This window comes from Siphateles boraxobius, unplaced genomic scaffold (assembly GCF_051911475.1).
Source record: "Siphateles boraxobius isolate OS27281-9 unplaced genomic scaffold, OSU_SipBor_1 87, whole genome shotgun sequence".
Taxonomy (NCBI): domain Eukaryota; kingdom Metazoa; phylum Chordata; class Actinopteri; order Cypriniformes; family Leuciscidae; genus Siphateles; species Siphateles boraxobius.
Genome location: NW_027509216.1, coordinates 1985001 through 2010000, shown reverse-complemented (window position 1 = coordinate 2010000; position 25000 = coordinate 1985001). Strand labels below are relative to the sequence as shown.

At 40.1% G+C, this 25000-nt stretch overlaps 56 non-coding genes across 56 annotated transcripts; all 56 read left to right on the top strand.

The window, feature by feature from the left end:
- The first annotated feature begins 53 nt into the window (after window positions 1-53).
- On the top strand, window positions 54-172 carry LOC143731590 (5S ribosomal RNA). Its single transcript, XR_013200864.1, has one exon. It is a non-coding gene; the product is annotated as a 5S ribosomal RNA (ribosomal RNA).
- A 372-nt stretch (window positions 173-544) lies between these two features.
- Window positions 545-663, top strand: LOC143731589 (5S ribosomal RNA). Its single transcript, XR_013200863.1, has one exon. It is a non-coding gene; the product is annotated as a 5S ribosomal RNA (ribosomal RNA).
- A 363-nt stretch (window positions 664-1026) lies between these two features.
- On the top strand, window positions 1027-1145 carry LOC143731588 (5S ribosomal RNA). The gene has a single exon (XR_013200862.1). It is a non-coding gene; the product is annotated as a 5S ribosomal RNA (ribosomal RNA).
- Window positions 1146-1307: 162 nt separating this feature from the next.
- Window positions 1308-1426, top strand: LOC143731684 (5S ribosomal RNA). Its single transcript, XR_013200954.1, has one exon. It is a non-coding gene; the product is annotated as a 5S ribosomal RNA (ribosomal RNA).
- Window positions 1427-1588: 162 nt separating this feature from the next.
- On the top strand, window positions 1589-1707 carry LOC143731587 (5S ribosomal RNA). The gene has a single exon (XR_013200861.1). It is a non-coding gene; the product is annotated as a 5S ribosomal RNA (ribosomal RNA).
- Window positions 1708-1869: 162 nt separating this feature from the next.
- LOC143731586 (5S ribosomal RNA) lies at window positions 1870-1988 on the top strand. The gene has a single exon (XR_013200860.1). It is a non-coding gene; the product is annotated as a 5S ribosomal RNA (ribosomal RNA).
- A 372-nt stretch (window positions 1989-2360) lies between these two features.
- Window positions 2361-2479, top strand: LOC143731585 (5S ribosomal RNA). The gene has a single exon (XR_013200859.1). It is a non-coding gene; the product is annotated as a 5S ribosomal RNA (ribosomal RNA).
- A 372-nt stretch (window positions 2480-2851) lies between these two features.
- Window positions 2852-2970, top strand: LOC143731584 (5S ribosomal RNA). Its single transcript, XR_013200858.1, has one exon. It is a non-coding gene; the product is annotated as a 5S ribosomal RNA (ribosomal RNA).
- Window positions 2971-3333: 363 nt separating this feature from the next.
- LOC143731583 (5S ribosomal RNA) lies at window positions 3334-3452 on the top strand. Its single transcript, XR_013200857.1, has one exon. It is a non-coding gene; the product is annotated as a 5S ribosomal RNA (ribosomal RNA).
- A 162-nt stretch (window positions 3453-3614) lies between these two features.
- LOC143731683 (5S ribosomal RNA) lies at window positions 3615-3733 on the top strand. The gene has a single exon (XR_013200953.1). It is a non-coding gene; the product is annotated as a 5S ribosomal RNA (ribosomal RNA).
- Window positions 3734-3895: 162 nt separating this feature from the next.
- LOC143731581 (5S ribosomal RNA) lies at window positions 3896-4014 on the top strand. Its single transcript, XR_013200855.1, has one exon. It is a non-coding gene; the product is annotated as a 5S ribosomal RNA (ribosomal RNA).
- Window positions 4015-4377: 363 nt separating this feature from the next.
- LOC143731580 (5S ribosomal RNA) lies at window positions 4378-4496 on the top strand. Its single transcript, XR_013200854.1, has one exon. It is a non-coding gene; the product is annotated as a 5S ribosomal RNA (ribosomal RNA).
- Window positions 4497-4859: 363 nt separating this feature from the next.
- Window positions 4860-4978, top strand: LOC143731579 (5S ribosomal RNA). Its single transcript, XR_013200853.1, has one exon. It is a non-coding gene; the product is annotated as a 5S ribosomal RNA (ribosomal RNA).
- Window positions 4979-5140: 162 nt separating this feature from the next.
- LOC143731682 (5S ribosomal RNA) lies at window positions 5141-5259 on the top strand. The gene has a single exon (XR_013200952.1). It is a non-coding gene; the product is annotated as a 5S ribosomal RNA (ribosomal RNA).
- Window positions 5260-5421: 162 nt separating this feature from the next.
- LOC143731578 (5S ribosomal RNA) lies at window positions 5422-5540 on the top strand. The gene has a single exon (XR_013200852.1). It is a non-coding gene; the product is annotated as a 5S ribosomal RNA (ribosomal RNA).
- Window positions 5541-5702: 162 nt separating this feature from the next.
- On the top strand, window positions 5703-5821 carry LOC143731577 (5S ribosomal RNA). Its single transcript, XR_013200851.1, has one exon. It is a non-coding gene; the product is annotated as a 5S ribosomal RNA (ribosomal RNA).
- A 371-nt stretch (window positions 5822-6192) lies between these two features.
- LOC143731576 (5S ribosomal RNA) lies at window positions 6193-6311 on the top strand. Its single transcript, XR_013200850.1, has one exon. It is a non-coding gene; the product is annotated as a 5S ribosomal RNA (ribosomal RNA).
- A 363-nt stretch (window positions 6312-6674) lies between these two features.
- LOC143731575 (5S ribosomal RNA) lies at window positions 6675-6793 on the top strand. Its single transcript, XR_013200849.1, has one exon. It is a non-coding gene; the product is annotated as a 5S ribosomal RNA (ribosomal RNA).
- A 363-nt stretch (window positions 6794-7156) lies between these two features.
- LOC143731574 (5S ribosomal RNA) lies at window positions 7157-7275 on the top strand. Its single transcript, XR_013200848.1, has one exon. It is a non-coding gene; the product is annotated as a 5S ribosomal RNA (ribosomal RNA).
- A 162-nt stretch (window positions 7276-7437) lies between these two features.
- LOC143731681 (5S ribosomal RNA) lies at window positions 7438-7556 on the top strand. Its single transcript, XR_013200951.1, has one exon. It is a non-coding gene; the product is annotated as a 5S ribosomal RNA (ribosomal RNA).
- A 162-nt stretch (window positions 7557-7718) lies between these two features.
- Window positions 7719-7837, top strand: LOC143731573 (5S ribosomal RNA). Its single transcript, XR_013200847.1, has one exon. It is a non-coding gene; the product is annotated as a 5S ribosomal RNA (ribosomal RNA).
- Window positions 7838-7999: 162 nt separating this feature from the next.
- On the top strand, window positions 8000-8118 carry LOC143731572 (5S ribosomal RNA). Its single transcript, XR_013200846.1, has one exon. It is a non-coding gene; the product is annotated as a 5S ribosomal RNA (ribosomal RNA).
- Window positions 8119-8280: 162 nt separating this feature from the next.
- On the top strand, window positions 8281-8399 carry LOC143731570 (5S ribosomal RNA). The gene has a single exon (XR_013200844.1). It is a non-coding gene; the product is annotated as a 5S ribosomal RNA (ribosomal RNA).
- Window positions 8400-8771: 372 nt separating this feature from the next.
- LOC143731569 (5S ribosomal RNA) lies at window positions 8772-8890 on the top strand. Its single transcript, XR_013200843.1, has one exon. It is a non-coding gene; the product is annotated as a 5S ribosomal RNA (ribosomal RNA).
- Window positions 8891-9262: 372 nt separating this feature from the next.
- On the top strand, window positions 9263-9381 carry LOC143731568 (5S ribosomal RNA). Its single transcript, XR_013200842.1, has one exon. It is a non-coding gene; the product is annotated as a 5S ribosomal RNA (ribosomal RNA).
- A 170-nt stretch (window positions 9382-9551) lies between these two features.
- On the top strand, window positions 9552-9670 carry LOC143731567 (5S ribosomal RNA). Its single transcript, XR_013200841.1, has one exon. It is a non-coding gene; the product is annotated as a 5S ribosomal RNA (ribosomal RNA).
- Window positions 9671-9832: 162 nt separating this feature from the next.
- On the top strand, window positions 9833-9951 carry LOC143731566 (5S ribosomal RNA). Its single transcript, XR_013200840.1, has one exon. It is a non-coding gene; the product is annotated as a 5S ribosomal RNA (ribosomal RNA).
- Window positions 9952-10113: 162 nt separating this feature from the next.
- On the top strand, window positions 10114-10232 carry LOC143731565 (5S ribosomal RNA). The gene has a single exon (XR_013200839.1). It is a non-coding gene; the product is annotated as a 5S ribosomal RNA (ribosomal RNA).
- A 162-nt stretch (window positions 10233-10394) lies between these two features.
- On the top strand, window positions 10395-10513 carry LOC143731564 (5S ribosomal RNA). The gene has a single exon (XR_013200838.1). It is a non-coding gene; the product is annotated as a 5S ribosomal RNA (ribosomal RNA).
- Window positions 10514-10675: 162 nt separating this feature from the next.
- On the top strand, window positions 10676-10794 carry LOC143731563 (5S ribosomal RNA). The gene has a single exon (XR_013200837.1). It is a non-coding gene; the product is annotated as a 5S ribosomal RNA (ribosomal RNA).
- A 371-nt stretch (window positions 10795-11165) lies between these two features.
- LOC143731562 (5S ribosomal RNA) lies at window positions 11166-11284 on the top strand. Its single transcript, XR_013200836.1, has one exon. It is a non-coding gene; the product is annotated as a 5S ribosomal RNA (ribosomal RNA).
- A 372-nt stretch (window positions 11285-11656) lies between these two features.
- Window positions 11657-11775, top strand: LOC143731561 (5S ribosomal RNA). Its single transcript, XR_013200835.1, has one exon. It is a non-coding gene; the product is annotated as a 5S ribosomal RNA (ribosomal RNA).
- A 169-nt stretch (window positions 11776-11944) lies between these two features.
- On the top strand, window positions 11945-12063 carry LOC143731559 (5S ribosomal RNA). The gene has a single exon (XR_013200833.1). It is a non-coding gene; the product is annotated as a 5S ribosomal RNA (ribosomal RNA).
- A 162-nt stretch (window positions 12064-12225) lies between these two features.
- LOC143731558 (5S ribosomal RNA) lies at window positions 12226-12344 on the top strand. Its single transcript, XR_013200832.1, has one exon. It is a non-coding gene; the product is annotated as a 5S ribosomal RNA (ribosomal RNA).
- A 162-nt stretch (window positions 12345-12506) lies between these two features.
- On the top strand, window positions 12507-12625 carry LOC143731557 (5S ribosomal RNA). The gene has a single exon (XR_013200831.1). It is a non-coding gene; the product is annotated as a 5S ribosomal RNA (ribosomal RNA).
- Window positions 12626-12996: 371 nt separating this feature from the next.
- LOC143731556 (5S ribosomal RNA) lies at window positions 12997-13115 on the top strand. The gene has a single exon (XR_013200830.1). It is a non-coding gene; the product is annotated as a 5S ribosomal RNA (ribosomal RNA).
- A 371-nt stretch (window positions 13116-13486) lies between these two features.
- On the top strand, window positions 13487-13605 carry LOC143731555 (5S ribosomal RNA). The gene has a single exon (XR_013200829.1). It is a non-coding gene; the product is annotated as a 5S ribosomal RNA (ribosomal RNA).
- Window positions 13606-13774: 169 nt separating this feature from the next.
- LOC143731554 (5S ribosomal RNA) lies at window positions 13775-13893 on the top strand. Its single transcript, XR_013200828.1, has one exon. It is a non-coding gene; the product is annotated as a 5S ribosomal RNA (ribosomal RNA).
- Window positions 13894-14055: 162 nt separating this feature from the next.
- LOC143731665 (5S ribosomal RNA) lies at window positions 14056-14174 on the top strand. Its single transcript, XR_013200936.1, has one exon. It is a non-coding gene; the product is annotated as a 5S ribosomal RNA (ribosomal RNA).
- A 363-nt stretch (window positions 14175-14537) lies between these two features.
- On the top strand, window positions 14538-14656 carry LOC143731553 (5S ribosomal RNA). Its single transcript, XR_013200827.1, has one exon. It is a non-coding gene; the product is annotated as a 5S ribosomal RNA (ribosomal RNA).
- A 372-nt stretch (window positions 14657-15028) lies between these two features.
- LOC143731552 (5S ribosomal RNA) lies at window positions 15029-15147 on the top strand. The gene has a single exon (XR_013200826.1). It is a non-coding gene; the product is annotated as a 5S ribosomal RNA (ribosomal RNA).
- A 363-nt stretch (window positions 15148-15510) lies between these two features.
- LOC143731551 (5S ribosomal RNA) lies at window positions 15511-15629 on the top strand. Its single transcript, XR_013200825.1, has one exon. It is a non-coding gene; the product is annotated as a 5S ribosomal RNA (ribosomal RNA).
- A 162-nt stretch (window positions 15630-15791) lies between these two features.
- LOC143731680 (5S ribosomal RNA) lies at window positions 15792-15910 on the top strand. The gene has a single exon (XR_013200950.1). It is a non-coding gene; the product is annotated as a 5S ribosomal RNA (ribosomal RNA).
- A 162-nt stretch (window positions 15911-16072) lies between these two features.
- On the top strand, window positions 16073-16191 carry LOC143731550 (5S ribosomal RNA). The gene has a single exon (XR_013200824.1). It is a non-coding gene; the product is annotated as a 5S ribosomal RNA (ribosomal RNA).
- A 162-nt stretch (window positions 16192-16353) lies between these two features.
- LOC143731548 (5S ribosomal RNA) lies at window positions 16354-16472 on the top strand. The gene has a single exon (XR_013200822.1). It is a non-coding gene; the product is annotated as a 5S ribosomal RNA (ribosomal RNA).
- A 372-nt stretch (window positions 16473-16844) lies between these two features.
- On the top strand, window positions 16845-16963 carry LOC143731547 (5S ribosomal RNA). The gene has a single exon (XR_013200821.1). It is a non-coding gene; the product is annotated as a 5S ribosomal RNA (ribosomal RNA).
- Window positions 16964-17125: 162 nt separating this feature from the next.
- On the top strand, window positions 17126-17244 carry LOC143731546 (5S ribosomal RNA). The gene has a single exon (XR_013200820.1). It is a non-coding gene; the product is annotated as a 5S ribosomal RNA (ribosomal RNA).
- Window positions 17245-17616: 372 nt separating this feature from the next.
- On the top strand, window positions 17617-17735 carry LOC143731545 (5S ribosomal RNA). The gene has a single exon (XR_013200819.1). It is a non-coding gene; the product is annotated as a 5S ribosomal RNA (ribosomal RNA).
- Window positions 17736-18107: 372 nt separating this feature from the next.
- Window positions 18108-18226, top strand: LOC143731544 (5S ribosomal RNA). Its single transcript, XR_013200818.1, has one exon. It is a non-coding gene; the product is annotated as a 5S ribosomal RNA (ribosomal RNA).
- A 162-nt stretch (window positions 18227-18388) lies between these two features.
- On the top strand, window positions 18389-18507 carry LOC143731543 (5S ribosomal RNA). Its single transcript, XR_013200817.1, has one exon. It is a non-coding gene; the product is annotated as a 5S ribosomal RNA (ribosomal RNA).
- Window positions 18508-18879: 372 nt separating this feature from the next.
- LOC143731542 (5S ribosomal RNA) lies at window positions 18880-18998 on the top strand. The gene has a single exon (XR_013200816.1). It is a non-coding gene; the product is annotated as a 5S ribosomal RNA (ribosomal RNA).
- A 372-nt stretch (window positions 18999-19370) lies between these two features.
- LOC143731541 (5S ribosomal RNA) lies at window positions 19371-19489 on the top strand. The gene has a single exon (XR_013200815.1). It is a non-coding gene; the product is annotated as a 5S ribosomal RNA (ribosomal RNA).
- Window positions 19490-19651: 162 nt separating this feature from the next.
- On the top strand, window positions 19652-19770 carry LOC143731664 (5S ribosomal RNA). Its single transcript, XR_013200935.1, has one exon. It is a non-coding gene; the product is annotated as a 5S ribosomal RNA (ribosomal RNA).
- A 162-nt stretch (window positions 19771-19932) lies between these two features.
- On the top strand, window positions 19933-20051 carry LOC143731540 (5S ribosomal RNA). The gene has a single exon (XR_013200814.1). It is a non-coding gene; the product is annotated as a 5S ribosomal RNA (ribosomal RNA).
- Window positions 20052-20213: 162 nt separating this feature from the next.
- On the top strand, window positions 20214-20332 carry LOC143731539 (5S ribosomal RNA). Its single transcript, XR_013200813.1, has one exon. It is a non-coding gene; the product is annotated as a 5S ribosomal RNA (ribosomal RNA).
- Window positions 20333-20705: 373 nt separating this feature from the next.
- Window positions 20706-20824, top strand: LOC143731537 (5S ribosomal RNA). Its single transcript, XR_013200811.1, has one exon. It is a non-coding gene; the product is annotated as a 5S ribosomal RNA (ribosomal RNA).
- Window positions 20825-25000: the final 4176 nt, after the last annotated feature.

Below are 25000 nucleotides of genomic sequence, written 5' to 3'. Positions count from 1 at the left end.
TTCTTCACTAATGGTCTAACCTTTTAAATAGCCCAATTTTGGCAGCAGTTTTAGCTTACGGCCATACCACCTTGGGCACGCCCGATCTCGTCTGATCTCGGAAGCTAAGCAGGGTCGGGCCTGGTTAGTACTTGGATGGGAGACCGCCTGGGAATACCAGGTGCTGTAAGCTTTTAAAAAAAAAAAAAAAAAAAAAAAGAGTGCCTGAGCTTCAAAAAGCCTTAAAAAGTCTCTGAGATTCTTCAGAAAGCATGAAAGAGTTTGAGTTTTTTCAAAAGTTCTTCTTAGTCTTCTTCACTAATGGTCTAAGCTTTTAAATAAGGCCTGGTTAGTACTTGGATGGGAGGCCGCATGGGAATACTAGGTGTTGTAAGCTTTTTTAAGAAAAAAAAAAAAGAGTCCCTGAGCTTCTTCAAAAAGCCTTAAAAAGTCTCTGAGATTCTTCAGAAAGCATGAAAGAGCTTGAGTTTTTTCAAAAGTTGTTCTTAGTTTTCTTCACTAATGGTCTAACCTTTTAAATAGCCCAATTTTGGCAGCAGTTTTAGCTTACGGCCATACCACCTTGGGCACGCCCGATCTCGTCTGATCTCGGAAGCTAAGCAGGGTCGGGCCTGGTTAGTACTTGGATGGGAGACCGCCTGGGAATACCAGGTGCTGTAAGCTTTTAAAAAAAAAAAAAAGAGTGCCTGAGCTTCAAAAAGCCTTAAAAAGTCTCTGAGATTCTTCAGAAAGCATGAAAGAGTTTGAGTTTTTTCAAAAGTTCTTCTTAGTCTTCTTCACTAATGGTCTAAGCTTTTAAATAAGGCCTGGTTAGTACTTGGATGGGAGGCCGCATGGGAATACTAGGTGTTGTAAGCTTTTTTAAGAAAAAAAAAAAAGAGTCCCTGAGCTTCTTCAAAAAGCCTTAAAAAGTCTCTGAGATTCTTCAGAAAGCATGAAAGAGCTTGAGTTTTTTCAAAAGTTGTTCTTAGTTTTCTTCACTAATGGTCTAACCTTTTAAATAGCCCAATTTTGGCAGCAGTTTTAGCTTACGGCCATACCACCTTGGGCACGCCCGATCTCGTCTGATCTCGGAAGCTAAGCAGGGTCGGGCCTGGTTAGTACTTGGATGGGAGACCGCCTGGGAATACCAGGTGCTGTAAGCTTTTAAAAAAAAAAAAAAGAGTGCCTGAGCTTCAAAAAGCCTTAAAAAGTCTCTGAGATTCTTCAGAAAGCATGAAAGAGTTTGAGTTTTTTCAAAAGTTGTTCTTAGTTTTCTTCACTAATGGTCTAACCTTTTAAATAGCCCAATTTTGGCAGCAGTATTCGCTTACGGCCATACCACCTTGGGCACGCCCCATCTCGTCTGATCTCGGAAGCTAAGCAGGGTCGGGCCTGGTTAGTACTTGGATGGGAGACCGCCTGGGAATACCAGGTGCTGTAAGCTTTTTAAAAAAAAAAAAAGAGTGCCTGAGCTTCAAAAAGCCTTAAAAAGTCTCTGAGATTCTTCAGAAAGCATGAAAGAGTTTGAGTTTTTTCAAAAGTTGTTCTTAGTTTTCTTCACTAATGGTCTAACCTTTTAAATAGCCCAATTTTGGCAGCAGTATTCGCTTACGGCCATACCACCTTGGGCACGCCCGATCTCGTCTGATCTCGGAAGCTAAGCAGGGTCGGGCCTGGTTAGTACTTGGATGGGAGACCGCCTGGGAATACCAGGTGCTGTAAGCTTTTAAAAAAAAAAAAAAGAGTGCCTGAGCTTCAAAAAGCCTTAAAAAGTCTCTGAGATTCTTCAGAAAGCATGAAAGAGTTTGAGTTTTTTCAAAAGTTGTTCTTAGTTTTCTTCACTAATGGTCTAACCTTTTAAATAGCCCAATTTTGGCAGCAGTATTCGCTTACGGCCATACCACCTTGGGCACGCCCGATCTCGTCTGATCTCGGAAGCTAAGCAGGGTCGGGCCTGGTTAGTACTTGGATGGGAGACCGCCTGGGAATACCAGGTGCTGTAAGCTTTTAAAAAAAAAAAAAAAAAAAAAAAGAGTGCCTGAGCTTCAAAAAGCCTTAAAAAGTCTCTGAGATTCTTCAGAAAGCATGAAAGAGTTTGAGTTTTTTCAAAAGTTCTTCTTAGTCTTCTTCACTAATGGTCTAAGCTTTTAAATAAGGCCTGGTTAGTACTTGGATGGGAGGCCGCATGGGAATACTAGGTGTTGTAAGCTTTTTTAAGAAAAAAAAAAAAGAGTCCCTGAGCTTCTTCAAAAAGCCTTAAAAAGTCTCTGAGATTCTTCAGAAAGCATGAAAGAGCTTGAGTTTTTTCAAAAGTTGTTCTTAGTTTTCTTCACTAATGGTCTAACCTTTTAAATAGCCCAATTTTGGCAGCAGTTTTAGCTTACGGCCATACCACCTTGGGCACGCCCGATCTCGTCTGATCTCGGAAGCTAAGCAGGGTCGGGCCTGGTTAGTACTTGGATGGGAGACCGCCTGGGAATACCAGGTGCTGTAAGCTTTTAAAAAAAAAAAAAAAAAAAAAAAGAGTGCCTGAGCTTCAAAAAGCCTTAAAAAGTCTCTGAGATTCTTCAGAAAGCATGAAAGAGTTTGAGTTTTTTCAAAAGTTCTTCTTAGTCTTCTTCACTAATGGTCTAAGCTTTTAAATAAGGCCTGGTTAGTACTTGGATGGGAGGCCGCATGGGAATACTAGGTGTTGTAAGCTTTTTTAAGAAAAAAAAAAAAGAGTCCCTGAGCTTCTTCAAAAAGCCTTAAAAAGTCTCTGAGATTCTTCAGAAAGCATGAAAGAGCTTGAGTTTTTTCAAAAGTTGTTCTTAGTTTTCTTCACTAATGGTCTAACCTTTTAAATAGCCCAATTTTGGCAGCAGTTTTAGCTTACGGCCATACCACCTTGGGCACGCCCGATCTCGTCTGATCTCGGAAGCTAAGCAGGGTCGGGCCTGGTTAGTACTTGGATGGGAGACCGCCTGGGAATACCAGGTGCTGTAAGCTTTTAAAAAAAAAAAAAAGAGTGCCTGAGCTTCAAAAAGCCTTAAAAAGTCTCTGAGATTCTTCAGAAAGCATGAAAGAGTTTGAGTTTTTTCAAAAGTTCTTCTTAGTCTTCTTCACTAATGGTCTAAGCTTTTAAATAAGGCCTGGTTAGTACTTGGATGGGAGGCCGCATGGGAATACTAGGTGTTGTAAGCTTTTTTAAGAAAAAAAAAAAAGAGTCCCTGAGCTTCTTCAAAAAGCCTTAAAAAGTCTCTGAGATTCTTCAGAAAGCATGAAAGAGCTTGAGTTTTTTCAAAAGTTGTTCTTAGTTTTCTTCACTAATGGTCTAACCTTTTAAATAGCCCAATTTTGGCAGCAGTTTTAGCTTACGGCCATACCACCTTGGGCACGCCCGATCTCGTCTGATCTCGGAAGCTAAGCAGGGTCGGGCCTGGTTAGTACTTGGATGGGAGACCGCCTGGGAATACCAGGTGCTGTAAGCTTTTAAAAAAAAAAAAAAGAGTGCCTGAGCTTCAAAAAGCCTTAAAAAGTCTCTGAGATTCTTCAGAAAGCATGAAAGAGTTTGAGTTTTTTCAAAAGTTGTTCTTAGTTTTCTTCACTAATGGTCTAACCTTTTAAATAGCCCAATTTTGGCAGCAGTATTCGCTTACGGCCATACCACCTTGGGCACGCCCCATCTCGTCTGATCTCGGAAGCTAAGCAGGGTCGGGCCTGGTTAGTACTTGGATGGGAGACCGCCTGGGAATACCAGGTGCTGTAAGCTTTTTAAAAAAAAAAAAAGAGTGCCTGAGCTTCAAAAAGCCTTAAAAAGTCTCTGAGATTCTTCAGAAAGCATGAAAGAGTTTGAGTTTTTTCAAAAGTTGTTCTTAGTTTTCTTCACTAATGGTCTAACCTTTTAAATAGCCCAATTTTGGCAGCAGTATTCGCTTACGGCCATACCACCTTGGGCACGCCCGATCTCGTCTGATCTCGGAAGCTAAGCAGGGTCGGGCCTGGTTAGTACTTGGATGGGAGACCGCCTGGGAATACCAGGTGCTGTAAGCTTTTAAAAAAAAAAAAAAGAGTGCCTGAGCTTCAAAAAGCCTTAAAAAGTCTCTGAGATTCTTCAGAAAGCATGAAAGAGTTTGAGTTTTTTCAAAAGTTCTTCTTAGTCTTCTTCACTAATGGTCTAAGCTTTTAAATAAGGCCTGGTTAGTACTTGGATGGGAGGCCGCATGGGAATACTAGGTGTTGTAAGCTTTTTTAAGAAAAAAAAAAAAGAGTCCCTGAGCTTCTTCAAAAAGCCTTAAAAAGTCTCTGAGATTCTTCAGAAAGCATGAAAGAGCTTGAGTTTTTTCAAAAGTTGTTCTTAGTTTTCTTCACTAATGGTCTAACCTTTTAAATAGCCCAATTTTGGCAGCAGTTTTAGCTTACGGCCATACCACCTTGGGCACGCCCGATCTCGTCTGATCTCGGAAGCTAAGCAGGGTCGGGCCTGGTTAGTACTTGGATGGGAGACCGCCTGGGAATACCAGGTGCTGTAAGCTTTTAAAAAAAAAAAAAAGAGTGCCTGAGCTTCAAAAAGCCTTAAAAAGTCTCTGAGATTCTTCAGAAAGCATGAAAGAGTTTGAGTTTTTTCAAAAGTTCTTCTTAGTCTTCTTCACTAATGGTCTAAGCTTTTAAATAAGGCCTGGTTAGTACTTGGATGGGAGGCCGCATGGGAATACTAGGTGTTGTAAGCTTTTTTAAGAAAAAAAAAAAAGAGTCCCTGAGCTTCTTCAAAAAGCCTTAAAAAGTCTCTGAGATTCTTCAGAAAGCATGAAAGAGCTTGAGTTTTTTCAAAAGTTGTTCTTAGTTTTCTTCACTAATGGTCTAACCTTTTAAATAGCCCAATTTTGGCAGCAGTTTTAGCTTACGGCCATACCACCTTGGGCACGCCCGATCTCGTCTGATCTCGGAAGCTAAGCAGGGTCGGGCCTGGTTAGTACTTGGATGGGAGACCGCCTGGGAATACCAGGTGCTGTAAGCTTTTAAAAAAAAAAAAAAGAGTGCCTGAGCTTCAAAAAGCCTTAAAAAGTCTCTGAGATTCTTCAGAAAGCATGAAAGAGTTTGAGTTTTTTCAAAAGTTGTTCTTAGTTTTCTTCACTAATGGTCTAACCTTTTAAATAGCCCAATTTTGGCAGCAGTATTCGCTTACGGCCATACCACCTTGGGCACGCCCCATCTCGTCTGATCTCGGAAGCTAAGCAGGGTCGGGCCTGGTTAGTACTTGGATGGGAGACCGCCTGGGAATACCAGGTGCTGTAAGCTTTTTAAAAAAAAAAAAAGAGTGCCTGAGCTTCAAAAAGCCTTAAAAAGTCTCTGAGATTCTTCAGAAAGCATGAAAGAGTTTGAGTTTTTTCAAAAGTTGTTCTTAGTTTTCTTCACTAATGGTCTAACCTTTTAAATAGCCCAATTTTGGCAGCAGTATTCGCTTACGGCCATACCACCTTGGGCACGCCCGATCTCGTCTGATCTCGGAAGCTAAGCAGGGTCGGGCCTGGTTAGTACTTGGATGGGAGACCGCCTGGGAATACCAGGTGCTGTAAGCTTTTAAAAAAAAAAAAAAGAGTGCCTGAGCTTCAAAAAGCCTTAAAAAGTCTCTGAGATTCTTCAGAAAGCATGAAAGAGTTTGAGTTTTTTCAAAAGTTGTTCTTAGTTTTCTTCACTAATGGTCTAACCTTTTAAATAGCCCAATTTTGGCAGCAGTATTCGCTTACGGCCATACCACCTTGGGCACGCCCGATCTCGTCTGATCTCGGAAGCTAAGCAGGGTCGGGCCTGGTTAGTACTTGGATGGGAGACCGCCTGGGAATACCAGGTGCTGTAAGCTTTTAAAAAAAAAAAAAAAAAAAAAAGAGTGCCTGAGCTTCAAAAAGCCTTAAAAAGTCTCTGAGATTCTTCAGAAAGCATGAAAGAGTTTGAGTTTTTTCAAAAGTTCTTCTTAGTCTTCTTCACTAATGGTCTAAGCTTTTAAATAAGGCCTGGTTAGTACTTGGATGGGAGGCCGCATGGGAATACTAGGTGTTGTAAGCTTTTTTAAGAAAAAAAAAAAAGAGTCCCTGAGCTTCTTCAAAAAGCCTTAAAAAGTCTCTGAGATTCTTCAGAAAGCATGAAAGAGCTTGAGTTTTTTCAAAAGTTGTTCTTAGTTTTCTTCACTAATGGTCTAACCTTTTAAATAGCCCAATTTTGGCAGCAGTTTTAGCTTACGGCCATACCACCTTGGGCACGCCCGATCTCGTCTGATCTCGGAAGCTAAGCAGGGTCGGGCCTGGTTAGTACTTGGATGGGAGACCGCCTGGGAATACCAGGTGCTGTAAGCTTTTAAAAAAAAAAAAAAGAGTGCCTGAGCTTCAAAAAGCCTTAAAAAGTCTCTGAGATTCTTCAGAAAGCATGAAAGAGTTTGAGTTTTTTCAAAAGTTCTTCTTAGTCTTCTTCACTAATGGTCTAAGCTTTTAAATAAGGCCTGGTTAGTACTTGGATGGGAGGCCGCATGGGAATACTAGGTGTTGTAAGCTTTTTTAAGAAAAAAAAAAAAGAGTCCCTGAGCTTCTTCAAAAAGCCTTAAAAAGTCTCTGAGATTCTTCAGAAAGCATGAAAGAGCTTGAGTTTTTTCAAAAGTTGTTCTTAGTTTTCTTCACTAATGGTCTAACCTTTTAAATAGCCCAATTTTGGCAGCAGTTTTAGCTTACGGCCATACCACCTTGGGCACGCCCGATCTCGTCTGATCTCGGAAGCTAAGCAGGGTCGGGCCTGGTTAGTACTTGGATGGGAGACCGCCTGGGAATACCAGGTGCTGTAAGCTTTTAAAAAAAAAAAAAAGAGTGCCTGAGCTTCAAAAAGCCTTAAAAAGTCTCTGAGATTCTTCAGAAAGCATGAAAGAGTTTGAGTTTTTTCAAAAGTTCTTCTTAGTCTTCTTCACTAATGGTCTAAGCTTTTAAATAAGGCCTGGTTAGTACTTGGATGGGAGGCCGCATGGGAATACTAGGTGTTGTAAGCTTTTTTAAGAAAAAAAAAAAAGAGTCCCTGAGCTTCTTCAAAAAGCCTTAAAAAGTCTCTGAGATTCTTCAGAAAGCATGAAAGAGCTTGAGTTTTTTCAAAAGTTGTTCTTAGTTTTCTTCACTAATGGTCTAACCTTTTAAATAGCCCAATTTTGGCAGCAGTTTTAGCTTACGGCCATACCACCTTGGGCACGCCCGATCTCGTCTGATCTCGGAAGCTAAGCAGGGTCGGGCCTGGTTAGTACTTGGATGGGAGACCGCCTGGGAATACCAGGTGCTGTAAGCTTTTAAAAAAAAAAAAAAGAGTGCCTGAGCTTCAAAAAGCCTTAAAAAGTCTCTGAGATTCTTCAGAAAGCATGAAAGAGTTTGAGTTTTTTCAAAAGTTGTTCTTAGTTTTCTTCACTAATGGTCTAACCTTTTAAATAGCCCAATTTTGGCAGCAGTATTCGCTTACGGCCATACCACCTTGGGCACGCCCCATCTCGTCTGATCTCGGAAGCTAAGCAGGGTCGGGCCTGGTTAGTACTTGGATGGGAGACCGCCTGGGAATACCAGGTGCTGTAAGCTTTTTAAAAAAAAAAAAAGAGTGCCTGAGCTTCAAAAAGCCTTAAAAAGTCTCTGAGATTCTTCAGAAAGCATGAAAGAGTTTGAGTTTTTTCAAAAGTTGTTCTTAGTTTTCTTCACTAATGGTCTAACCTTTTAAATAGCCCAATTTTGGCAGCAGTATTCGCTTACGGCCATACCACCTTGGGCACGCCCGATCTCGTCTGATCTCGGAAGCTAAGCAGGGTCGGGCCTGGTTAGTACTTGGATGGGAGACCGCCTGGGAATACCAGGTGCTGTAAGCTTTTAAAAAAAAAAAAAAGAGTGCCTGAGCTTCAAAAAGCCTTAAAAAGTCTCTGAGATTCTTCAGAAAGCATGAAAGAGTTTGAGTTTTTTCAAAAGTTGTTCTTAGTTTTCTTCACTAATGGTCTAACCTTTTAAATAGCCCAATTTTGGCAGCAGTATTCGCTTACGGCCATACCACCTTGGGCACGCCCGATCTCGTCTGATCTCGGAAGCTAAGCAGGGTCGGGCCTGGTTAGTACTTGGATGGGAGACCGCCTGGGAATACCAGGTGCTGTAAGCTTTTAAAAAAAAAAAAAAGAGTGCCTGAGCTTCAAAAAGCCTTAAAAAGTCTCTGAGATTCTTCAGAAAGCATGAAAGAGTTTGAGTTTTTTCAAAAGTTGTTCTTAGTTTTCTTCACTAATGGTCTAACCTTTTAAATAGCCCAATTTTGGCAGCAGTATTCGCTTACGGCCATACCACCTTGGGCACGCCCGATCTCGTCTGATCTCGGAAGCTAAGCAGGGTCGGGCCTGGTTAGTACTTGGATGGGAGACCGCCTGGGAATACCAGGTGCTGTAAGCTTTTAAAAAAAAAAAAAAAAAAAAAAAGAGTGCCTGAGCTTCAAAAAGCCTTAAAAAGTCTCTGAGATTCTTCAGAAAGCATGAAAGAGTTTGAGTTTTTTCAAAAGTTCTTCTTAGTCTTCTTCACTAATGGTCTAAGCTTTTAAATAAGGCCTGGTTAGTACTTGGATGGGAGGCCGCATGGGAATACTAGGTGTTGTAAGCTTTTTTAAGAAAAAAAAAAAAGAGTCCCTGAGCTTCTTCAAAAAGCCTTAAAAAGTCTCTGAGATTCTTCAGAAAGCATGAAAGAGCTTGAGTTTTTTCAAAAGTTGTTCTTAGTTTTCTTCACTAATGGTCTAACCTTTTAAATAGCCCAATTTTGGCAGCAGTTTTAGCTTACGGCCATACCACCTTGGGCACGCCCGATCTCGTCTGATCTCGGAAGCTAAGCAGGGTCGGGCCTGGTTAGTACTTGGATGGGAGACCGCCTGGGAATACCAGGTGCTGTAAGCTTTTAAAAAAAAAAAAAAAAAAAAAAAGAGTGCCTGAGCTTCAAAAAGCCTTAAAAAGTCTCTGAGATTCTTCAGAAAGCATGAAAGAGTTTGAGTTTTTTCAAAAGTTCTTCTTAGTCTTCTTCACTAATGGTCTAAGCTTTTAAATAAGGCCTGGTTAGTACTTGGATGGGAGGCCGCATGGGAATACTAGGTGTTGTAAGCTTTTTTAAGAAAAAAAAAAAAGAGTCCCTGAGCTTCTTCAAAAAGCCTTAAAAAGTCTCTGAGATTCTTCAGAAAGCATGAAAGAGCTTGAGTTTTTTCAAAAGTTGTTCTTAGTTTTCTTCACTAATGGTCTAACCTTTTAAATAGCCCAATTTTGGCAGCAGTTTTAGCTTACGGCCATACCACCTTGGGCACGCCCGATCTCGTCTGATCTCGGAAGCTAAGCAGGGTCGGGCCTGGTTAGTACTTGGATGGGAGACCGCCTGGGAATACCAGGTGCTGTAAGCTTTTAAAAAAAAAAAAAAAAAAAAAAGAGTGCCTGAGCTTCAAAAAGCCTTAAAAAGTCTCTGAGATTCTTCAGAAAGCATGAAAGAGTTTGAGTTTTTTCAAAAGTTGTTCTTAGTTTTCTTCACTAATGGTCTAACCTTTTAAATAGCCCAATTTTGGCAGCAGTATTCGCTTACGGCCATACCACCTTGGGCACGCCCGATCTCGTCTGATCTCGGAAGCTAAGCAGGGTCGGGCCTGGTTAGTACTTGGATGGGAGACCGCCTGGGAATACCAGGTGCTGTAAGCTTTTAAAAAAAAAAAAAAGAGTGCCTGAGCTTCAAAAAGCCTTAAAAAGTCTCTGAGATTCTTCAGAAAGCATGAAAGAGTTTGAGTTTTTTCAAAAGTTGTTCTTAGTTTTCTTCACTAATGGTCTAACCTTTTAAATAGCCCAATTTTGGCAGCAGTATTCGCTTACGGCCATACCACCTTGGGCACGCCCGATCTCGTCTGATCTCGGAAGCTAAGCAGGGTCGGGCCTGGTTAGTACTTGGATGGGAGACCGCCTGGGAATACCAGGTGCTGTAAGCTTTTAAAAAAAAAAAAAAGAGTGCCTGAGCTTCAAAAAGCCTTAAAAAGTCTCTGAGATTCTTCAGAAAGCATGAAAGAGTTTGAGTTTTTTCAAAAGTTGTTCTTAGTTTTCTTCACTAATGGTCTAACCTTTTAAATAGCCCAATTTTGGCAGCAGTATTCGCTTACGGCCATACCACCTTGGGCACGCCCGATCTCGTCTGATCTCGGAAGCTAAGCAGGGTCGGGCCTGGTTAGTACTTGGATGGGAGACCGCCTGGGAATACCAGGTGCTGTAAGCTTTTAAAAAAAAAAAAAAGAGTGCCTGAGCTTCAAAAAGCCTTAAAAAGTCTCTGAGATTCTTCAGAAAGCATGAAAGAGTTTGAGTTTTTTCAAAAGTTGTTCTTAGTTTTCTTCACTAATGGTCTAACCTTTTAAATAGCCCAATTTTGGCAGCAGTATTCGCTTACGGCCATACCACCTTGGGCACGCCCGATCTCGTCTGATCTCGGAAGCTAAGCAGGGTCGGGCCTGGTTAGTACTTGGATGGGAGACCGCCTGGGAATACCAGGTGCTGTAAGCTTTTAAAAAAAAAAAAAAGAGTGCCTGAGCTTCAAAAAGCCTTAAAAAGTCTCTGAGATTCTTCAGAAAGCATGAAAGAGTTTGAGTTTTTTCAAAAGTTGTTCTTAGTTTTCTTCACTAATGGTCTAACCTTTTAAATAGCCCAATTTTGGCAGCAGTATTCGCTTACGGCCATACCACCTTGGGCACGCCCGATCTCGTCTGATCTCGGAAGCTAAGCAGGGTCGGGCCTGGTTAGTACTTGGATGGGAGACCGCCTGGGAATACCAGGTGCTGTAAGCTTTTAAAAAAAAAAAAAAAAAAAAAAGAGTGCCTGAGCTTCAAAAAGCCTTAAAAAGTCTCTGAGATTCTTCAGAAAGCATGAAAGAGTTTGAGTTTTTTCAAAAGTTCTTCTTAGTCTTCTTCACTAATGGTCTAAGCTTTTAAATAAGGCCTGGTTAGTACTTGGATGGGAGGCCGCATGGGAATACTAGGTGTTGTAAGCTTTTTTAAGAAAAAAAAAAAAGAGTCCCTGAGCTTCTTCAAAAAGCCTTAAAAAGTCTCTGAGATTCTTCAGAAAGCATGAAAGAGCTTGAGTTTTTTCAAAAGTTGTTCTTAGTTTTCTTCACTAATGGTCTAACCTTTTAAATAGCCCAATTTTGGCAGCAGTTTTAGCTTACGGCCATACCACCTTGGGCACGCCCGATCTCGTCTGATCTCGGAAGCTAAGCAGGGTCGGGCCTGGTTAGTACTTGGATGGGAGACCGCCTGGGAATACCAGGTGCTGTAAGCTTTTAAAAAAAAAAAAAAAAAAAAAAAGAGTGCCTGAGCTTCAAAAAGCCTTAAAAAGTCTCTGAGATTCTTCAGAAAGCATGAAAGAGTTTGAGTTTTTTCAAAAGTTCTTCTTAGTCTTCTTCACTAATGGTCTAAGCTTTTAAATAAGGCCTGGTTAGTACTTGGATGGGAGGCCGCATGGGAATACTAGGTGTTGTAAGCTTTTTTAAGAAAAAAAAAAAAGAGTCCCTGAGCTTCTTCAAAAAGCCTTAAAAAGTCTCTGAGATTCTTCAGAAAGCATGAAAGAGCTTGAGTTTTTTCAAAAGTTGTTCTTAGTTTTCTTCACTAATGGTCTAACCTTTTAAATAGCCCAATTTTGGCAGCAGTTTTAGCTTACGGCCATACCACCTTGGGCACGCCCGATCTCGTCTGATCTCGGAAGCTAAGCAGGGTCGGGCCTGGTTAGTACTTGGATGGGAGACCGCCTGGGAATACCAGGTGCTGTAAGCTTTTAAAAAAAAAAAAAAAAAAAAAGAGTGCCTGAGCTTCAAAAAGCCTTAAAAAGTCTCTGAGATTCTTCAGAAAGCATGAAAGAGTTTGAGTTTTTTCAAAAGTTGTTCTTAGTTTTCTTCACTAATGGTCTAACCTTTTAAATAGCCCAATTTTGGCAGCAGTATTCGCTTACGGCCATACCACCTTGGGCACGCCCGATCTCGTCTGATCTCGGAAGCTAAGCAGGGTCGGGCCTGGTTAGTACTTGGATGGGAGACCGCCTGGGAATACCAGGTGCTGTAAGCTTTTAAAAAAAAAAAAAAGAGTGCCTGAGCTTCAAAAAGCCTTAAAAAGTCTCTGAGATTCTTCAGAAAGCATGAAAGAGTTTGAGTTTTTTCAAAAGTTGTTCTTAGTTTTCTTCACTAATGGTCTAACCTTTTAAATAGCCCAATTTTGGCAGCAGTATTCGCTTACGGCCATACCACCTTGGGCACGCCCGATCTCGTCTGATCTCGGAAGCTAAGCAGGGTCGGGCCTGGTTAGTACTTGGATGGGAGACCGCCTGGGAATACCAGGTGCTGTAAGCTTTTAAAAAAAAAAAAAAGAGTGCCTGAGCTTCAAAAAGCCTTAAAAAGTCTCTGAGATTCTTCAGAAAGCATGAAAGAGTTTGAGTTTTTTCAAAAGTTGTTCTTAGTTTTCTTCACTAATGGTCTAACCTTTTAAATAGCCCAATTTTGGCAGCAGTATTCGCTTACGGCCATACCACCTTGGGCACGCCCGATCTCGTCTGATCTCGGAAGCTAAGCAGGGTCGGGCCTGGTTAGTACTTGGATGGGAGACCGCCTGGGAATACCAGGTGCTGTAAGCTTTTAAAAAAAAAAAAAAAAAAAAAAGAGTGCCTGAGCTTCAAAAAGCCTTAAAAAGTCTCTGAGATTCTTCAGAAAGCATGAAAGAGTTTGAGTTTTTTCAAAAGTTCTTCTTAGTCTTCTTCACTAATGGTCTAAGCTTTTAAATAAGGCCTGGTTAGTACTTGGATGGGAGGCCGCATGGGAATACTAGGTGTTGTAAGCTTTTTTAAGAAAAAAAAAAAAGAGTCCCTGAGCTTCTTCAAAAAGCCTTAAAAAGTCTCTGAGATTCTTCAGAAAGCATGAAAGAGCTTGAGTTTTTTCAAAAGTTGTTCTTAGTTTTCTTCACTAATGGTCTAACCTTTTAAATAGCCCAATTTTGGCAGCAGTTTTAGCTTACGGCCATACCACCTTGGGCACGCCCGATCTCGTCTGATCTCGGAAGCTAAGCAGGGTCGGGCCTGGTTAGTACTTGGATGGGAGACCGCCTGGGAATACCAGGTGCTGTAAGCTTTTAAAAAAAAAAAAAAAAAAAAAAGAGTGCCTGAGCTTCAAAAAGCCTTAAAAAGTCTCTGAGATTCTTCAGAAAGCATGAAAGAGTTTGAGTTTTTTCAAAAGTTCTTCTTAGTCTTCTTCACTAATGGTCTAAGCTTTTAAATAAGGCCTGGTTAGTACTTGGATGGGAGGCCGCATGGGAATACTAGGTGTTGTAAGCTTTTTTAAGAAAAAAAAAAAAGAGTCCCTGAGCTTCTTCAAAAAGCCTTAAAAAGTCTCTGAGATTCTTCAGAAAGCATGAAAGAGCTTGAGTTTTTTCAAAAGTTGTTCTTAGTTTTCTTCACTAATGGTCTAACCTTTTAAATAGCCCAATTTTGGCAGCAGTTTTAGCTTACGGCCATACCACCTTGGGCACGCCCGATCTCGTCTGATCTCGGAAGCTAAGCAGGGTCGGGCCTGGTTAGTACTTGGATGGGAGACCGCCTGGGAATACCAGGTGCTGTAAGCTTTTAAAAAAAAAAAAAAAAAAAAAGAGTGCCTGAGCTTCAAAAAGCCTTAAAAAGTCTCTGAGATTCTTCAGAAAGCATGAAAGAGTTTGAGTTTTTTCAAAAGTTGTTCTTAGTTTTCTTCACTAATGGTCTAACCTTTTAAATAGCCCAATTTTGGCAGCAGTATTCGCTTACGGCCATACCACCTTGGGCACGCCCGATCTCGTCTGATCTCGGAAGCTAAGCAGGGTCGGGCCTGGTTAGTACTTGGATGGGAGACCGCCTGGGAATACCAGGTGCTGTAAGCTTTTAAAAAAAAAAAAAAGAGTGCCTGAGCTTCAAAAAGCCTTAAAAAGTCTCTGAGATTCTTCAGAAAGCATGAAAGAGTTTGAGTTTTTTCAAAAGTTGTTCTTAGTTTTCTTCACTAATGGTCTAACCTTTTAAATAGCCCAATTTTGGCAGCAGTATTCGCTTACGGCCATACCACCTTGGGCACGCCCGATCTCGTCTGATCTCGGAAGCTAAGCAGGGTCGGGCCTGGTTAGTACTTGGATGGGAGCCCGCCTGGGAATACCAGGTGCTGTAAGCTTTTAAAAAAAAAAAAAAGAGTGCCTGAGCTTCAAAAAGCCTTAAAAAGTCTCTGAGATTCTTCAGAAAGCATGAAAGAGTTTGAGTTTTTTCAAAAGTTGTTCTTAGTTTTCTTCACTAATGGTCTAAGCTTTTAAATAAGGCCTGGTTAGTACTTGGATGGGAGGCCGCATGGGAATACTAGGTGTTGTAAGCTTTTTTAAGAAAAAAAAAAAAGAGTCCCTGAGCTTCTTCAAAAAGCCTTAAAAAGTCTCTGAGATTCTTCAGAAAGCATGAAAGAGCTTGAGTTTTTTCAAAAGTTGTTCTTAGTTTTCTTCACTAATGGTCTAACCTTTTAAATAGCCCAATTTTGGCAGCAGTTTTAGCTTACGGCCATACCACCTTGGGCACGCCCGATCTCGTCTGATCTCGGAAGCTAAGCAGGGTCGGGCCTGGTTAGTACTTGGATGGGAGACCGCCTGGGAATACCAGGTGCTGTAAGCTTTTAAAAAAAAAAAAAAAAAAAAAAAGAGTGCCTGAGCTTCAAAAAGCCTTAAAAAGTCTCTGAGATTCTTCAGAAAGCATGAAAGAGTTTGAGTTTTTTCAAAAGTTCTTCTTAGTCTTCTTCACTAATGGTCTAAGCTTTTAAATAAGGCCTGGTTAGTACTTGGATGGGAGGCCGCATGGGAATACTAGGTGTTGTAAGCTTTTTTAAGAAAAAAAAAAAAGAGTCCCTGAGCTTCTTCAAAAAGCCTTAAAAAGTCTCTGAGATTCTTCAGAAAGCATGAAAGAGCTTGAGTTTTTTCAAAAGTTGTTCTTAGTTTTCTTCACTAATGGTCTAACCTTTTAAATAGCCCAATTTTGGCAGCAGTTTTAGCTTACGGCCATACCACCTTGGGCACGCCCGATCTCGTCTGATCTCGGAAGCTAAGCAGGGTCGGGCCTGGTTAGTACTTGGATGGGAGACCGCCTGGGAATACCAGGTGCTGTAAGCTTTTAAAAAAAAAAAAAAGAGTGCCTGAGCTTCAAAAAGCCTTAAAAAGTCTCTGAGATTCTTCAGAAAGCATGAAAGAGTTTGAGTTTTTTCAAAAGTTCTTCTTAGTCTTCTTCACTAATGGTCTAAGCTTTTAAATAAGGCCTGGTTAGTACTTGGATGGGAGGCCGCATGGGAATACTAGGTGTTGTAAGCTTTTTTAAGAAAAAAAAAAAAGAGTCCCTGAGCTTCTTCAAAAAGCCTTAAAAAGTCTCTGAGATTCTTCAGAAAGCATGAAAGAGCTTGAGTTTTTTCAAAAGTTGTTCTTAGTTTTCTTCACTAATGGTCTAACCTTTTAAATAGCCCAATTTTGGCAGCAGTTTTAGCTTACGGCCATACCACCTTGGGCACGCCCGATCTCGTCTGATCTCGGAAGCTAAGCAGGGTCGGGCCTGGTTAGTACTTGGATGGGAGACCGCCTGGGAATACCAGGTGCTGTAAGCTTTTAAAAAAAAAAAAAAGAGTGCCTGAGCTTCAAAAAGCCTTAAAAAGTCTCTGAGATTCTTCAGAAAGCATGAAAGAGTTTGAGTTTTTTCAAAAGTTGTTCTTAGTTTTCTTCACTAATGGTCTAACCTTTTAAATAGCCCAATTTTGGCAGCAGTATTCGCTTACGGCCATACCACCTTGGGCACGCCCCATCTCGTCTGATCTCGGAAGCTAAGCAGGGTCGGGCCTGGTTAGTACTTGGATGGGAGACCGCCTGGGAATACCAGGTGCTGTAAGCTTTTTAAAAAAAAAAAAAGAGTGCCTGAGCTTCAAAAAGCCTTAAAAAGTCTCTGAGATTCTTCAGAAAGCATGAAAGAGTTTGAGTTTTTTCAAAAGTTGTTCTTAGTTTTCTTCACTAATGGTCTAACCTTTTAAATAGCCCAATTTTGGCAGCAGTATTCGCTTACGGCCATACCACCTTGGGCACGCCCGATCTCGTCTGATCTCGGAAGCTAAGCAGGGTCGGGCCTGGTTAGTACTTGGATGGGAGACCGCCTGGGAATACCAGGTGCTGTAAGCTTTTAAAAAAAAAAAAAAGAGTGCCTGAGCTTCAAAAAGCCTTAAAATGTCTCTGAGATTCTTCAGAAAGCATGAAAGAGTTTGAGTTTTTTCAAAAGTTGTTCTTAGTTTTCTTCACTAATGGTCTAACCTTTTAAATAGCCCAATTTTGGCAGCAGTATTCGCTTACGGCCATACCACCTTGGGCACGCCCGATCTCGTCTGATCTCGGAAGCTAAGCAGGGTCGGGCCTGGTTAGTACTTGGATGGGAGACCGCCTGGGAATACCAGGTGCTGTAAGCTTTTAAAAAAAAAAAAAAAAAAAAAAAGAGTGCCTGAGCTTCAAAAAGCCTTAAAAAGTCTCTGAGATTCTTCAGAAAGCATGAAAGAGTTTGAGTTTTTTCAAAAGTTCTTCTTAGTCTTCTTCACTAATGGTCTAAGCTTTTAAATAAGGCCTGGTTAGTACTTGGATGGGAGGCCGCATGGGAATACTAGGTGTTGTAAGCTTTTTTAAGAAAAAAAAAAAAGAGTCCCTGAGCTTCTTCAAAAAGCCTTAAAAAGTCTCTGAGATTCTTCAGAAAGCATGAAAGAGCTTGAGTTTTTTCAAAAGTTGTTCTTAGTTTTCTTCACTAATGGTCTAACCTTTTAAATAGCCCAATTTTGGCAGCAGTTTTAGCTTACGGCCATACCACCTTGGGCACGCCCGATCTCGTCTGATCTCGGAAGCTAAGCAGGGTCGGGCCTGGTTAGTACTTGGATGGGAGACCGCCTGGGAATACCAGGTGCTGTAAGCTTTTAAAAAAAAAAAAAAGAGTGCCTGAGCTTCAAAAAGCCTTAAAAAGTCTCTGAGATTCTTCAGAAAGCATGAAAGAGTTTGAGTTTTTTCAAAAGTTGTTCTTAGTTTTCTTCACTAATGGTCTAACCTTTTAAATAGCCCAATTTTGGCAGCAGTATTCGCTTACGGCCATACCACCTTGGGCACGCCCGATCTCGTCTGATCTCGGAAGCTAAGCAGGGTCGGGCCTGGTTAGTACTTGGATGGGAGACCGCCTGGGAATACCAGGTGCTGTAAGCTTTTAAAAAAAAAAAAAAAAAAAAAAAGAGTGCCTGAGCTTCAAAAAGCCTTAAAAAGTCTCTGAGATTCTTCAGAAAGCATGAAAGAGTTTGAGTTTTTTCAAAAGTTCTTCTTAGTCTTCTTCACTAATGGTCTAAGCTTTTAAATAAGGCCTGGTTAGTACTTGGATGGGAGGCCGCATGGGAATACTAGGTGTTGTAAGCTTTTTTAAGAAAAAAAAAAAAGAGTCCCTGAGCTTCTTCAAAAAGCCTTAAAAAGTCTCTGAGATTCTTCAGAAAGCATGAAAGAGCTTGAGTTTTTTCAAAAGTTGTTCTTAGTTTTCTTCACTAATGGTCTAACCTTTTAAATAGCCCAATTTTGGCAGCAGTTTTAGCTTACGGCCATACCACCTTGGGCACGCCCGATCTCGTCTGATCTCGGAAGCTAAGCAGGGTCGGGCCTGGTTAGTACTTGGATGGGAGACCGCCTGGGAATACCAGGTGCTGTAAGCTTTTAAAAAAAAAAAAAAAAAAAAAAAGAGTGCCTGAGCTTCAAAAAGCCTTAAAAAGTCTCTGAGATTCTTCAGAAAGCATGAAAGAGTTTGAGTTTTTTCAAAAGTTCTTCTTAGTCTTCTTCACTAATGGTCTAAGCTTTTAAATAAGGCCTGGTTAGTACTTGGATGGGAGGCCGCATGGGAATACTAGGTGTTGTAAGCTTTTTTAAGAAAAAAAAAAAAGAGTCCCTGAGCTTCTTCAAAAAGCCTTAAAAAGTCTCTGAGATTCTTCAGAAAGCATGAAAGAGCTTGAGTTTTTTCAAAAGTTGTTCTTAGTTTTCTTCACTAATGGTCTAACCTTTTAAATAGCCCAATTTTGGCAGCAGTTTTAGCTTACGGCCATACCACCTTGGGCACGCCCGATCTCGTCTGATCTCGGAAGCTAAGCAGGGTCGGGCCTGGTTAGTACTTGGATGGGAGACCGCCTGGGAATACCAGGTGCTGTAAGCTTTTAAAAAAAAAAAAAAGAGTGCCTGAGCTTCAAAAAGCCTTAAAAAGTCTCTGAGATTCTTCAGAAAGCATGAAAGAGTTTGAGTTTTTTCAAAAGTTGTTCTTAGTTTTCTTCACTAATGGTCTAACCTTTTAAATAGCCCAATTTTGGCAGCAGTATTCGCTTACGGCCATACCACCTTGGGCACGCCCGATCTCGTCTGATCTCGGAAGCTAAGCAGGGTCGGGCCTGGTTAGTACTTGGATGGGAGACCGCCTGGGAATACCAGGTGCTGTAAGCTTTTAAAAAAAAAAAAAAAAAAAAAAAGAGTGCCTGAGCTTCAAAAAGCCTTAAAAAGTCTCTGAGATTCTTCAGAAAGCATGAAAGAGTTTGAGTTTTTTCAAAAGTTCTTCTTAGTCTTCTTCACTAATGGTCTAAGCTTTTAAATAAGGCCTGGTTAGTACTTGGATGGGAGGCCGCATGGGAATACTAGGTGTTGTAAGCTTTTTTAAGAAAAAAAAAAAAGAGTCCCTGAGCTTCTTCAAAAAGCCTTAAAAAGTCTCTGAGATTCTTCAGAAAGCATGAAAGAGCTTGAGTTTTTTCAAAAGTTGTTCTTAGTTTTCTTCACTAATGGTCTAACCTTTTAAATAGCCCAATTTTGGCAGCAGTTTTAGCTTACGGCCATACCACCTTGGGCACGCCCGATCTCGTCTGATCTCGGAAGCTAAGCAGGGTCGGGCCTGGTTAGTACTTGGATGGGAGACCGCCTGGGAATACCAGGTGCTGTAAGCTTTTAAAAAAAAAAAAAAAAAAAAAAAGAGTGCCTGAGCTTCAAAAAGCCTTAAAAAGTCTCTGAGATTCTTCAGAAAGCATGAAAGAGTTTGAGTTTTTTCAAAAGTTCTTCTTAGTCTTCTTCACTAATGGTCTAAACTTTTAAATAAGGCCTGGTTAGTACTTGGATGGGAGGCCGCATGGGAATACTAGGTGTTGTAAGCTTTTTTAAGAAAAAAAAAAAAGAGTCCCTGAGCTTCTTCAAAAAGCCTTAAAAAGTCTCTGAGATTCTTCAGAAAGCATGAAAGAGCTTGAGTTTTTTCAAAAGTTGTTCTTAGTTTTCTTCACTAATGGTCTAACCTTTTAAATAGCCCAATTTTGGCAGCAGTTTTAGCTTACGGCCATACCACCTTGGGCACGCCCGATCTCGTCTGATCTCGGAAGCTAAGCAGGGTCGGGCCTGGTTAGTACTTGGATGGGAGACCGCCTGGGAATACCAGGTGCTGTAAGCTTTTAAAAAAAAAAAAAAGAGTGCCTGAGCTTCAAAAAGCCTTAAAAAGTCTCTGAGATTCTTCAGAAAGCATGAAAGAGTTTGAGTTTTTTCAAAAGTTGTTCTTAGTTTTCTTCACTAATGGTCTAACCTTTTAAATAGCCCAATTTTGGCAGCAGTATTCGCTTACGGCCATACCACCTTGGGCACGCCCGATCTCGTCTGATCTCGGAAGCTAAGCAGGGTCGGGCCTGGTTAGTACTTGGATGGGAGCCCGCCTGGGAATACCAGGTGCTGTAAGCTTTTAAAAAAAAAAAAAAGAGTGCCTGAGCTTCAAAAAGCCTTAAAAAGTCTCTGAGATTCTTCAGAAAGCATGAAAGAGTTTGAGTTTTTTCAAAAGTTGTTCTTAGTTTTCTTCACTAATGGTCTAACCTTTTAAATAGCCCAATTTTGGCAGCAGTATTCGCTTACGGCCATACCACCTTGGGCACGCCCGATCTCGTCTGATCTCGGAAGCTAAGCAGGGTCGGGCCTGGTTAGTACTTGGATGGGAGACCGCCTGGGAATACCAGGTGCTGTAAGCTTTTAAAAAAAAAAAAAAGAGTGCCTGAGCTTCAAAAAGCCTTAAAAAGTCTCTGAGATTCTTCAGAAAGCATGAAAGAGTTTGAGTTTTTTCAAAAGTTGTTCTTAGTTTTCTTCACTAATGGTCTAACCTTTTAAATAGCCCAATTTTGGCAGCAGTATTCGCTTACGGCCATACCACCTTGGGCACGCCCGATCTCGTCTGATCTCGGAAGCTAAGCAGGGTCGGGCCTGGTTAGTACTTGGATGGGAGACCGCCTGGGAATACCAGGTGCTGTAAGCTTTTAAAAAAAAAAAAAAAAAAAAAAAAGAGTGCCTGAGCTTCAAAAAGCCTTAAAAAGTCTCTGAGATTCTTCAGAAAGCATGAAAGAGTTTGAGTTTTTTCAAAAGTTCTTCTTAGTCTTCTTCACTAATGGTCTAAGCTTTTAAATAAGGCCTGGTTAGTACTTGGATGGGAGGCCGCATGGGAATACTAGGTGTTGTAAGCTTTTTTAAGAAAAAAAAAAAAGAGTCCCTGAGCTTCTTCAAAAAGCCTTAAAAAGTCTCTGAGATTCTTCAGAAAGCATGAAAGAGCTTGAGTTTTTTCAAAAGTTGTTCTTAGTTTTCTTCACTAATGGTCTAACCTTTTAAATAGCCCAATTTTGGCAGCAGTTTTAGCTTACGGCCATACCACCTTGGGCACGCCCGATCTCGTCTGATCTCGGAAGCTAAGCAGGGTCGGGCCTGGTTAGTACTTGGATGGGAGACCGCCTGGGAATACCAGGTGCTGTAAGCTTTTAAAAAAAAAAAAAAGAGTGCCTGAGCTTCAAAAAGCCTTAAAAAGTCTCTGAGATTCTTCAGAAAGCATGAAAGAGTTTGAGTTTTTTCAAAAGTTGTTCTTAGTTTTCTTCACTAATGGTCTAACCTTTTAAATAGCCCAATTTTGGCAGCAGTATTCGCTTACGGCCATACCACCTTGGTCACGCCCGATCTAGTTGGTACGATCCAGGAAGTGAGTTGGCTGCAGTTGGAGAGGAAGGCTCTCCCCCATTTTTGTTTTTCTATTTGTGTTTTGTTTTTCGAGTTTGTTACTTTAAGTTAGTTTTTTTCGCTTTATTTTGCTTTTCAAACCACCTAACAGCAGCTTTTGCTGGCTGGAGGGTGGTTTTTAATTTTATTTTTGCAATTATGGACGGATTAACGGCGAACGACACTGGACTGGTTGGAGGAACACGCACGGTAATTGACAATGGACTGGCAGGAGGAACACGAATGGCAAACGACACTGGACTGGCGGGAGGAACACGAATGGCAAAAGACACTGGACTGGCGGGAGGAACACGAATGGCAAACGACACTGGACTAGAGAATCGACAAAGAACTGGGAATGGAAAGGATCAAGAAGCAAGGAAAAGATTTGGTGAAAGAAAATATTTAAAAGAGGCAACAGTGATCGTAAGTACAGAGAACGTGAGTGGAGTGAGAGCGGAGGATATAATTAAAGCGATTTCGGAACAAATTGGAAGTGGAAAGGTGTTGGCTGTAAGACCCAGGCAAGGCAAAGAATATGAACTGACACTAGAACAGGAAGAAATGTGCGACGTTTTAATCGATGGATTGACAATAAAGGGAGTGGACTGTGAAGTAAAGAAGCTGCAAAATAAAGATTACGTTGTTTCATTCATGCACCTGCCTGTCTACCTGGAGGATAATGACATTTTGGACAAATTGGAAGGATGGGGGGTTTCCCCCATATCTAAAATCAAAAGAAGGTGCTATCCGGGCACTGACGTAGAAGACGGCACCAGGTTTGTGAAGGTGAGGTTCCCCAAAGAAGTGGCATCACTCCCTTATAGCACAAAGCTGGAAACAGCGGAAGGGCCACAGTACTTTAGGGTGATGCACAGCCACCAGGTAAAGACCTGTCGGCTGTGCATGAGCCCAGGACATCTACTGAAAGATTGCCCAGATTTCAAGTGCTATAAGTGTGAGGAAAGGGGCCATTTTGCACGAGATTGCAACGCCGTCAGGTGCCCGGATTGCCAAGAAATTTTAAATAAATGTGAATGCTGGATGGAGGGAGAGGTAGGAGGAAGGGAAGTACAGGTAGACAGACAGGTGCATGAAGGAAACAACGAGGAAAGACAAGAAGAGGACGAATCACAACCAAAGGAAGCAGAGGAAGGAACAAACAACAGACAAGAAGGAGAAGGAGGAAATGAAAAGGATGATGAACAGATAAGTGAAGAGGACACGCTGTTGACACCAATGGACATATCTTCAAATCATGGACAAAAAGGAAAAGAACAAGACAAAGAAACAGACAGCGAAGGAGAAATAAGGATGGAGGAGGACGAGAAGAAAAAAGTGGAGAGGGGACAAGGACGAAGAAGATTGCTAAAGGTAAAGCCAAATATAGAAACTGCAAGGAAAAAAGTGTTGAAAAAAGGACTAATCGAGTGTTTAAACAGGTTTGAGGTGTTAAAGGAACTGGAGGAGAAAGACTAAGAATAATGGTTTTTAGATATTTATTCTTTTTATTTTTAATGGTACTAAGTTGTGTGACTTTTAATGCGAGAGGACTTTTGAACTTAAGGAAATTTGAAAATGTAAAAGAAAAATGTAAAACAGAAGACATTATTGTGCTACAAGAAACAAACTGGAGAGAAAATGTGATGAATGATTTTAAAAAGAGATGGGAAGGAGGGATTTTATACAATAATGGAGATGGGAGGTTTGGAAGAGGAGTGGCTTTTTTAATGAAGGATGATGTTTTTAAAGCAAGTAAAATTCTATACAAAGATACGATGGGAAAATGTATGGTGGTTGAGACAATACATGAAGGAAGAGAATTGATTTTAGTAAATGTACATGCACCAACGGAAGAGAAAGAAAAGAAAGAGTTTTTTAATGTTTTAAGAAGTATTGTAAAGAAGTATAAGGAAATAATAATGATGGGGGATTTTAACACGGTTTTTAATAAACATGACATGGCAGAAGGAATGGTTTTTAAAACTGATACAGGGAGAAAAGAATTAAAAGCATTAATGGCAGAAAATAATATGATAGATGTGTGGAGAGAAAGAAATGAAAGGAAAAAAGAATTTTCAAGGATACAAATAGTAGGGAGCTTTGTGTGCAAAACAAGAATTGACTTTATTTTATGTACGAGGAATGTGGAGAATTTTATCGAAAATATTAAGTATGAAGACACAAGTTTGAGCGATCACAAGTTTTTATTTTTTAAAATGGACTGGAATAAAGTGCAAAGAGGGCCAGGGATATGGGTTTTAAATACTAAAATGTTAGAAAATGAAGACTATGTTTTAAAGGTTAAAGAAATTATAGAAAAAGAAAAGGAAAATGAAATGTATGAAGAAGATAAGAGAATATGGTGGGAGAACGTAAAGTTTTTAATTAAAAAATTCTCGATTAAGTATTGTAGTATAATACACAAATGCAAAAGATACAAAGAAAAAGAAATAAAGGAAAGTTTGGAAGTGGAATTGAATAAAGAAAATAAAGATATACAAAAGATAAAGGAAATGGAGGGAAAACTGAAAGAAATAGAGGAAAAAGAATATGAGGGGGCGAGGTTAAGAAGCAAAGCTAAATATACAGTGGAGGGAGAAAAATGCACCAAGTTTTTTTTTGATTTGGAAAAAAAGAAAGGGAAAGCTGAAACGATTAAAGAGATAAGAGGAAAAAATGGGGAAATTGTAGAAGGGAATGAAAAAATTTTAGAAGAAATAAGGAATTTTTATGAAGAGCTTTTTAGTACAAGAGGTGTAAAAGAAAACGAAAAAATGGAATTGTTGAATCAGATAAAAGCAAAAATTAGCGAGGAAGATAAAAAAGAATGTGATCAAGAAGTCAGAGAAGAGGAGATAGAAAGAGCAATACAGCAGCTGAATAAAAAGAAAAGTCCAGGAATAGATGGTTTAGGAAGTGAATTTTATATATGTTTTAAAGAGATTTTAACAAAGATTTTAAAGGAAGTTTTTAGAGAAATTTTTGGAAAAGAAGAAGTTAATGAAAGAATGGGGATGGGCATAACAAAACTGATATATAAAAGGAAAGGAGAAAAAGTAGATTTAAAAAACTACAGGCCAATCACAATGCTAAACACAGATCTTAAGATTTTAGCGAAAGTTTTAGCAAACAGGTTAAAGGAAGTAATGCCAAGTATAATCAAAACAAATCAAGCGTACGGAGTAAAAGGAAGAGATATAGCGGACACGACAATGAGCATAAGAGACACAATATGGTACTTGAAAGAAGAGAAAGAAGAAGGATACGTAATTAGTTTAGATTTTGAAAAAGCTTTTGATAGGGTTGAACACGGGTATTTATTTGATGTTTTAAAGAAATTTGGTTTTGGGGGAGATTTTATTAAATGGATTGAGATTTTATATAAGGGTGCTTTAACAAGAATAAAATGTAATGGGTTTTTAACAGAATGTTTTAAAATCACAAGATCAATAAGACAGGGGTGTCCACTTTCAGCGTTATTATATTCACTTGTATCGGAACCGTTGGGATTGGCTATAAAACAAAAAGAAGAAATAACTGGAATTGAAATTGAGGAAAACAAGTCTGAAGGGAAGGTTTTTCAATATGCTGATGACACAACGATAATAGTAAAAGGAAAGGAGAGCGTTAAAGAAGTTATGAAGGTTGTAGAAGAATATTGTAAAGGATCTGGGAGTAAAGTAAATGAAGATAAGACGGTGTATATGAGATTTGGTAAAGCTATGATTTTAAGGGATTGTTTTAATTTCAAGGAAGTGGAAGAAATAAGGATTTTAGGAATTTTAATGGGGAAAAATGAGAGGAAAGTAAGAGATGAAATGTGGGAGCAACTAGTAACAGAAATAGAGAGAAGGTTAAATTTTTGGAAATTGAGAACATTAAACTTGAAAGGGAAGGTTTTAATATTGAATGTTTTAATGGTTTCTAAGCTATGGTATGT